Genomic DNA, 10,479 nt, shown 5'->3' with positions numbered 1-10,479 from the left:
AACAGATGCTAGAGGGGATGTGGCCAGGAGGGATCACTACTACTACACTGTGAGAGTGCAAACTCATTCAACCATTATGGAATGCAGTAAGGCAGTTCCTCAAAAGACTATAAACATAGAACTCCCCTATGACCCAGCAATATCACCACTTGGCATTTACCTAATCATCCAGAAACAAGGACAGACTAAATCCACTAGCACAACGATGTTCATTGCAGCATTATTTACCAAAGCAAAGATATGGAACCAACCCAGATGCCCCTCAGTTGATGAGTGGATCAACAAGATGTGGTATTTATACACCATGGAATTCTATGCTGCTGTCCGACAGAACGGCATCACTCCATTTGTAAGGAAAGGGAAAGACTTAGAAAAAATTCTATTAAGTGAAGTAAGCTCAATGGTTTCCCTCATTTGTCATAATCAGTAGAAACCTTGGGCTCTCCTAGCAGAGATTTACAATAGAACAAAATCTAGATACATAAGGCCATATAGAATGACATGAAAGGGCCTCCAGGATATAGAAACAAAAGCCACATAATGAGTGATTGTTGTCCTTAATGTACTATGTTATTTCTCATCTCTTTTGCTCTTCCTTGGCTATCTCATATTATTTACAGTATTTCATCTTGTTATCTGATATATTGTATGTATGTTTATTTGGTTATTTGAAATTGAATAGGGAAGAGGGGAAAACAAGATGAGGGGCAGGGATGGGGGGAGGGAAATGAAGACCAAGACATGAGAAAGGGTATTAATGTATATGAAGTAATGTACCTTCTATCTGGTGAATATAATGTAACCTTTCTATTAATTATAAAAAAAAATATGAAAAAAAATTTGGTCCAAGATTACCTTTTTGTTTTGCCAGTTCTAGGTCTTGAACTCAGGGCCTGAGCACTCTCCTTGGGCTTTTCTCAAGGCTAGAGCTCTACCACTTGAGCCACAGCACTACTCTTCCCTTGATTTCTGAGATGCTTGTTTGCCATATCAACTTGGGCTTGGTTTAGTCCATAATACTAAAAGATATCGCCCTGAATATCATAATCCTGAATGCTGAAATCCCTGAAGTCTAAAAGCTTAAACAATCAAAAACCCACTCCACCCTCAAGTAATGATTTAAAAATTGTTATAATTGGGATCAGGAAAGTGGCCTGTGGTAGAGTGCTTGACTAGTATGTACAAAACCTGTGGGGGTTCGATTCCTCCGGACCACATACATAGAAAAAAGCCAGAAGTGGTGGATGTGGTTCAAGTGGTAGAGCACTGGTCTTAAGAAAAACTCAAGCATCGTGCCCTGGCCCTGAGTTCAAGCCCTAGGACTAGCAAAATAAAAATTAAAAAAAAACTTAAGATCTATAGATGGCAGACTCCTGAGTAGCTAGGCTTACAGGTGTGAGTCATGAGCATCCAGCTTCTTCCAGGGTTTTAACATTCAGGATTATGGCATTCAGGATTGTATCTTCCGGGCTTATGATCAGCACTGGTTGGACCCTAAACATACAAGTCTTTTCCTGACAAGTAAAAATGAAGAAAAGTAATTGCTTCTTAAAGCTGGTGACTGCTGTATGTAGTTGCAGCACTATGACTTGCAAAGCCAGGTTCATACAAAACTGTTACCCTAATTCCAGATCACCTTACAGAGATTTTTGGCCTTGTGTTAAAGCAAAGCCGCTTTCTCAGCCGCCTCTCAGTCCCTTAGCACTCCCACCACGGCTACACTAAGTCATAGGATGTATTTGTTCTAGAGGTCAAGCCACTCCTGGGCTCATCCCAACTAAGTGAAGATGAAGCCAATCTTAGCCATGACATTAAGAAGTCTGCAGAATCGAACTTATACTTTGCATGTCTTAAGCACACGCACACGTGCCCGCGGGCGCACATGCGCGTGAGCACACACATGCACACACACATATGCACCTATTGTGATCTGGAACACCTGAGAGAAAGTTAGCAATGGAATAAATACTCCCAATTCTCCTTCCTGCCTGTCCTGATCAGCATCAGAACAAGAATCTGAGTGTATTGGCTGGCAGGATAGTTTATTGGCTGCTTGAAGGCATCTCATCATTTTTATTCAGAAATGGTTAGTTCACTAATTGACCATTCATTATATACTTATTTATTCAGCCAATCATAGTGCTAGGCACTAGATTTACAAAAGAGACAAGAACAATAGCAATCCCTGATCTCAAGGAGATTATAGGTTTTTTGTTGGTGAGAACCACTGATTAGAATATCATAATATATCTAAACTGGATAGAAATTAATCTTTCTTCCTCCTCCTCCTTCTTCTTCTGTCAGTGTTGGGGCTTGAACTTGGGGCCCTGAGCACTGTCCCTGAGTTTTCTCACTCAAAGCTAATGCTCTACTACTTTGAGCCACAGCTTCACTTCCAGTTTTCTGGTGGTTAATTAGAGATAAGAGTCTCATGGATTTTCTTGCCTGGGCTAGATTTGCTCTGAAATCCTCAGATTTTGGCCTCCTGAGTAGCTAGGCTTACAGTTGTGATCCACCAAAGCCTAGCAAAAATTCTGTGTGTTTTTTCTCTTTCTCTCTTTCTTTCTTTCTTTTTTTTTTTTTTTGCCAAGCATGGGGCTTGAACTCAGGAACTGGATACTGTACCTGAGATCTATTAGCTATTTGTCCTTACTGTTTAGCTATCCTATACATTTCATATAAATGGAACCCTACATACATGGTTTGCATATAGCATTTTTCACTTAATACAATGACTTCAAGGCTCATCAATATTATTTTTTTGTTTGTTTTTTTTTGCCAGTCCTGGGTCTTGAACTCAGGGCCTGAGCTTTTTCAAGGCTAGCACTCTACCATTTGAGCCACAGCACCACTTCTGGCTTTTTTTTTCCTATGTATGTGGTACCAAGGAATCGAACCCAGGTCTTCATGCATGCTAGGCAAGCACTCTACCACTAGGCCAAACTCTGGGCCCTCATCCATATTATTATATATGCCAGTATATAATTCCTTTCAAAGCTAAGTAATATTCCATTGTGTGGCTATACTGCAATTCTGTCTTTATCACTCAGTAAATGGAATGTTTCATTATATAGGTGAAGAAACTAGAGCAAATACATGGTTAAGTTGGAACCATTCAAAGCTAGATGTCTTTATCTCTGTTTCTGTGCTCATATGCCATTAAATATACTAGGTCTCATAACTGAAGTGCTTATTCATTTTACTTACACAACACATTTACCTGAGACGTTTTGCAAATGAGAATGAAAGTAAGAAATACAAATGCCACACTGAGTAGATTGCCTTCTCATTTGTTATGTCTAGGTGAGTGTTTTTCTCACTTTTGAGAGGGGAAAAAACACATTTCAAGTAAGGAGGAAATCAATAAAAATGACTTGTAGAACATGACCCTCATTTTTGTTCGTGCCTCCTTCACTGAGCCTGTATTTTTATTCTCTCTTGTTCTCTCTGACAAACCATGGGTCGTTTGAATGGGCCTATGAGAGATAAGAGAGACAGAGAAAATAGATTCATGATAATAAAAGTAGCACATGAGAGGTAAACAGCCATTCACGTTGATCTAAAGCTGAACTTGCTAATGCATAGGTTTCAGAATCCACAAGCTGTGTGAAAGTGTTGTGAAACTCACCCTGATTATCTTTGAATTGTAAGAGGTTAGGACCATACCCAGAGTCTCACGTGCCAGCCCTGACTACTCTTGTTTTCCTTATAGTTTTAACACTTAGATAAGGCCCTTGGGTTGGGTAATTCTAGTGGAGGCTGCTATAGTCAAGATAATAAAATAGAATAAGTTAACTCAGAGGCATGAAACTAAATACTAGTTTAGTAATCTGGATGATGTAAACAAGAAATCCCAATGCCACCCTTATTCTGCAAAATGCTATGTGGAGACTAACTTCAGTGGCTGTTTTACAGCTCATCTCTCAGATTCCTCCTTTGTTTCCAGTTTGTCTCATTATAGGAGGTGATGAGACTTCTTATTCCAAGACCTTAGTTACTTAATTAGCTTAAAGCTGGGAAGATCTGAGAACTGGGAGGCCAGAACTGTCCCTGTCACTCCTGGCTACTACTCTAAGACATACTGGCGTGTGACAAGATGTGATTCTTAACATCTCAGATTCAAACACCTTAGTTTCTGTTCTACGATAGGAGTATTTGTGGACATTAGCCTTTTTGTTTTTTTTTCTGTTGGTCATGGAGCTTGAACTCTGGGTCTGGGTGCTGTCCCTGAGCTCTATAACTCAAGGCTACCACCTTACCCCTGGGTCTGGGCAGTGTTCCCGAACTCTTCAGCTCAAGGCTACCACCCTACCCCTAGAGGTCAATTGGAGATAAGAGTCTCAGGTCCTTTTGTGCCCAGGCTGGCTTTGGATCTTGATCCTCAGATCTCAGCTTCCAGAGTAGTTAGATTACAGGCGTGAGCCATCATACCTGGCCTTCATAGCTTTTAGTAGAAGTACTTGTTTTTTAGAGAAGACATTACCTTTATAATAACAATTAAAAATTAAGAAGACTTTGAAGAAAACACACTTAGATAGGAGAATTGTTTGTTTTCTGCTTTCAGAGCTGATGTTAGGATTAGAGCAATCAAAATGGCATAAATAATTATTTAAAGTATAATTTTAGACAACACCAGTTCAAAACATATGCAGAGTTGCACAGCTATGCATTAAGGACTAAATTACTTTCCATATTTCTTTTCATCCTCACTACTTTGAGTTTCAACTTGTATCATCAAGGTCACAAAACAACTGCCACAACTCCAGAGCTCATATTGTCATACTTACATTTAAAAGAAGTTTTTGCTTTAGAGTCTTTTTTTCATTAGGGAGTAAACTTTCCAGAACTTATGCAGATTTCCATTCAAGTTTGTTTGTCCATAGTGGGATCACACAGACCTGTCCTAGTTGTAAGGGAGGCCAGTAAATGATTAGCTAGCCTTCCCAGCTTTTAGAGGAGAAAAACACATTAAAAATGACTCTTAGGTCAGCACCAGTATTGTCACCTGAGGCAGTAGGTAGCTAGACAGGTCTACCAACTTACTCCTTTAACCTCTGTTCCATGATGTCACCTTTAAGATTTATCTAGCTTTAAAAAATTACCTTTCCATCACAAACACCACTATAAAACCACACCCCAAACTCATCCTGTACCTTCCTACCTCCCAAATTTGTACATGAAGTTCCCTCAGCCTGGAATTCTGCCCTTTCCACACTGCTTTTACATACAGAATTAACTCCCAACATAGCCTTCTAAATAACTGCAGTCAGACTTTGCAATTCTTCTTTCTGGTCTCCTATCACACAAGGGAACTCTCCACTGACTCACAAAACCAGAAACTAATTAAACTGCTCTGCTCTCTGATCTTCAGGGGGAAGTGAAACAGCAAACATATAGCACAGTCCTTGGGAATAGTGAGTGAAGTACACAAAGGAATTACACCGCTGGAAGTGGTGGTACAGGCTGTAATTCTAGCCTTTGGAAGATAGGCAAAAGATCTCAAGTTTGAAGCCAGCCTGGGCTACATAGCAAGACTATCTCCCAAACAAATGAAAACAGTTAACATCACCTGTCATATGTTTATATAATGTTTTCACTATAACAGGTTCTTCCCCAAATCGAGTAGTAATTTACTTAAAAGCAGTTCTTTCTCTATCCAGGTTATTTGAATGACTGTTTTAGCTCTCAGATTCTTAGATGATTAGGAATTGGTCTCTGAATTTTTAAACTACTTCACAAAATTGCTTCAAATTTGCAAAGAATAATTTTGAACTTGGGTGATGGACACTTAGAAATTCATTGTGCTACTTTATTTTGTGTAAGTTTAGTAACATGAAAAATGAATTGCCATGGGATTTCTGGCTTCCAGTTCTGCATATATAACCTCTAGGAGTCACCACTCTATCTCAGTACAAGTTAAAAGTTAAACAGCCTGAAAAATCACAGTTCTTTTTGGACTTGTAAGCGATGAGGACCCTGGGCAACTTTACCGAAAGACTGGAGAAACAGACAGGTGAACACAGAGGGTAGAGAGACTGGCACAGGAACAGATACCTGGCTGGAAAGTCTAAATCATGCCTGCTCAAGACTCCATGCTTACAAATTGGGAGAGTTAAAAACTCTAGAGGAATCTTAAACTTTCATGAGTTTTGCTTCCAAGACCTCAACCCAATTCTCATAACTACTGGAGAAAAGGCTAGAACATTGTGTTCTTAACAACATCTTCCCTCTGGAGAAAAACTAGTTAGTTAACTGGAGCCTACCAACCTAACACCTGGGCAGAAGGGAATAACCGCTCTCCAGACTACTCAAGCCCCTCCTAAGAGGGGTGGAGGAGCTGTGACACATGATGAAAATCCATCCACAGGCCGAAAGGAGAGACTTATAAGTACTGAGACCTAACCTAACCACTGGGCACGTTCCTTCCCCCACACCACACCAGCACATTACCAACGACCTATTTATAGCAGTTCCTTTTTACCTGGTACATCCTGTCCAGCTGTCAAGAATAAAACTTTAAAACATATTAAAAGATTTTTAAAAACCACAGCTCAAAGAGAATCAGAACCAGAGGTGGCAGGAATGTGGTAATTATCAAACTGGAAATTTTAAGTAACTATAAATCAATTGCTCAACACTCTAATGGAGCCGGGTGCTGGTGGCTCAGGCATGTTATTCTGAGACCGAGATCTGAAGATTGTAGTTCGGAGCCAGTCAGGACAGGAAAGTTCATGATTATTTTCAATTAACTGCCAAAAAAAAAAAGCCAGAAGTGCAGCTGTGATTCAAGCGGCAGAGCACCCATAAATAAGCACTAAGCAAATAAGCTCAGGCACAGCCCCTAGGCTCTGAGTTCCCACCCACAAAAAGACTCTAACTAATAATGTAGACATCACACAAGAAGATACACCATGAAAGCTAAGAGATAGGAATCCAAAGAAAGCCAAAGAGAGATGCTAGAAATCACTATCACTGCAACAGCAGCGAGGATGTCGTGGGAGAGTTGTTTTTATTAGGTTGAACAAGTATAAGGAAAGAATCTGTGAACTGAGGATGGATCAATAAAAATCTTGAAAACTTCAAAAAGAGCAAAGACTTAAAATACATTTCAGAATATCCAATCACTGTGGGACAACCATCAAAAGTATAACATATGAGTAATGGGAATATCAAAAGAAAAAGAAAGGAACATAGGCCCATTTAAAACAGTTTCTCTGAGAATTTATCCAGATTGTCAGACATTAAAACCACAGACTCAGGAAGTTCAGTGAATATCAAGCAGAATAAATGTCAACAAACAACATCCCAAACACCCACCCACAAATGTAACTAGGCAAATCATTTTTGAGCTATAGAAAATCAAAGGTAAAGAAAAAAATTGACATGGAGCTTGATGAGGAAAAACACCTTATACATAGAAGGACAAGATACGGATTATATTTAACCTATCCTTGGAAATCATGCAAGCCAAAAACAACCGGAGTAAAGTAAAATATTTAATTTTGAGAGAAACAAATCTTACTAACCTAGTAGTTTTTACCTTGTAAGAAGAAGGGTTGGAAGTGTGGCATAGTGGTAGAGTGTTTGCCTAGTATGCATGAAGACTGAGGTTTGATTACTTGGTACCACATACATAGAAAAAGCTAGAAGCAGTGCTGTGGCTCAAGTGGCAGAGCACTAGCCTTAAGAAAGCCCAATGAGGCAGAGAATTTGGCCTAGTGGTAAGATTGCTTACCTAGCATGCACAAAGACCCAGGTTCGATTCCTTGGTACCACATACATAGAAAAAAGCCAGAAATGGTGCTGTGGCTCAAGTGGTGGAGCTCTAGCCTTGAGAAAAATCCAAGTATAGTGCTCCGGCCCTGAGTCTAAGCCCAAGACTGGCCAAAAAAAAAAAAAAAAAGTGAGTAGGAAATACTTTCTTAGACAAAAAGCATTGAGGGATTGTATTGCTAAAAGGCCTACCTTGCAAAAATATTAAAAGTTCTTTAGAGCCAGGGGCTGGTGGCTTACACCTGTAATCCTAGCTACTCCAGTGGCTGAGATCTCAAGATTGAGGTTCAAAACACAAAAAGTCTGAAACTTTTTTGTTCTGTAATGTTTAGAGGGGTTACAGTTACATTAGCCAGATAGTAGGTGCATTACTTCTCACACATTGATACCCTTCTCACGTTTTTGAAAGTTTTTTGTCTTTTTTTTTTTGCCTGGGCTTGAACTCCAGGGCCTGAGCACTGTCCTTGAGCTTCTCCTCAAGGCCAGCACTCTACTACTTGAGCCATAGCACCAGTTCCAGCCTTTTCTATTTGTCCAGTACTGAAGAAATTGAACCTGGGTCTTTATGCATGCTAGGCAAGTACTCTACCACCAGGCCAAACTCTCGGCTCCTATGAGACTCTTACCTCCAATTAACCACCAGAAAATAGGAAGTGGCATTGTGGTTCAAAGTGATAGAGCACTAGCCTTGAGCTGTAGAGCTCAACACCCAGGCCCAGAGTTCAAGACTCACAACAGACCGAAAAAAAGTTCTTTAGAGGGAAAGAAAATAAGCTTAAAAGGAAACTGAGATCTAAATAAAAATAAACAAAGGTAAAATAAAAATGATTTTTTTTGTTTTGCCAGTCCTGGGGCTTTAATTCAGGGCCTGAGTCCTGTCCTTGGGCCTTCTCAAGTCTAGAGCTCTACCATTTGAGACACATCACCATTTCAAGCTTTCCCTCCCCCCCAGCCTTTTATGTGGCACAGAGGAATCAAATCTGGGCCTTCGTGCATGCTAGGCAAGCACTCTACCACTAGGCCAAACTCCCAGACCATTTTTTTTGTATTTTTGTTTTAAAAAAAAAGTTTGTTGGGGCCAGGAATTTGGGCTAGTGGCAGAGCACTTGCCTAGCATGCATGAAGACCTGGGTTTGATTTCTCGGTACCATATACACAGAAAAGGCTGGAAGTGGTGCTGTGGCTCAAGTAGTAGAGCTCTTCTAGCTTTGAGAAAGCTCAAGTACAGTGCTCAGTCCCTGAGTTCAGGACTGGCAAAAAAAAAGTTTTCTCAAAATACTAACAACAACAACGTGTTTAATTGAATATCCTTCTGTGTATATTTTACATAGTGAAGTGAATGTTAGCAATTATACAAAAGTAAGAAGGAAAGCATTAAGATTATTTGGTTAAGATTCTTACATACCTGTGAACTGATAATACTACTTGAAGGCCTAGATAAATTATAAACGTATTTTGTAAATTCTAGGACAACCACTAAAAAAAAAAACAATTTATTTTAAGTCTAACTTGTATGCTAAGAAAGATAATAAAAATGGCCAGGCGTGGTGGCTCATTCCTATAATCCTAGATACTCAGGAGGCTGAGATCTGAGGATCAAGGTTCAAAGCCAGCTCGGGCAAAAAAGGACCTGCAACTCTTATCTCCAATTAACCTCTAGAAAATGGGAAGTGGGGCTTGGCTCAAGGGTAGGGTGGTAGCCTTGAGCTGAAGAGCTCAGGGACAATGCCCAGGCTCAGTTCAAGCCCCATGACCCACAAAAAAAAAAAAGTAATAAAATGGAGTCATATTAAATCCCAAGGAATAGCATAAGAGAAGAAGATGAAAGATAAAACTAAGAACAGAGAGCAAATACAACAGCTACTTATTCTACTAGGCTTAGCCAAACTTGTAAGATGTTGACCCTGTAATTGTAATGTCATCCTGTTTGTGGACAATGGGAAAGTTCCTGACTGGCCACCAATCTAGTCAAGGGGCCAAACCATGGAGTTGAGGGCCAGGAGTTTAGTCTAGTGGTAGAGTGCTTGACTAGCATGCACGAAGACCCATGTTCAATTCCTCAGTACCACATACATAGAAAAAAGCCAGAAATGATGCGGTGGCTTGAGTGGTAGAGCTCTAACTTTGAGAAAAGCCCAAGAACAGTGCCCAGAACCTGAGTTCAGGGCCCAGGACTAGCAAAAAAAAAAAAAAAAAAAAAAAAAAGGAATTGAGTGTTGCAGCCTAAGAAATCTTGCCAAATAATGACTATTTCTTCTCTTTTTCTGGTAATACTGGGGGCTTAAACTCAGAGTCTCATGCTTGGCAGGAAGGCATTCATAATCCAAGGGCAGACCTAGCCCACTAAAAGCTCTAATGAGTTAACTTCCTTCTCAAGATCTATATGGAAGCAAGTTGGCTACAACTGTGGTAGCTATTAAGTTTCAAGTTCGAGTACATTAAAGTTCAAGTACAATGAGGAAAAAAAAAGCCTTTCTATGTCCTGGTTTTAATTTAACTGGTTTCAATTACCTGCTGACCAAAGAACCAATCACAACGCAAGAAGAAAGTGATATGCTGATTATGTAGGCCTGGGCCAGTGCAGCTGCTCCAGAGTAAAGGGTGGAACCTGAGGCATTTCATATGGTGTCAAGGGATAAATAAGAAAGAGGGGGGAGAGTAGAGTAAGCACATGCCCACAAAACTTCATGCCTGATTCATTGAAGT

This window comes from Megascapheus bottae, chromosome 9 (genome assembly GCF_031878675.1).
Source record: "Megascapheus bottae isolate mThoBot1 chromosome 9, mThoBot2.hap1, whole genome shotgun sequence".
NCBI classification, from domain to species: Eukaryota; Metazoa; Chordata; class Mammalia; order Rodentia; family Geomyidae; genus Megascapheus; species Megascapheus bottae.
Note: the sequence above shows the minus strand (reverse complement) of the source record.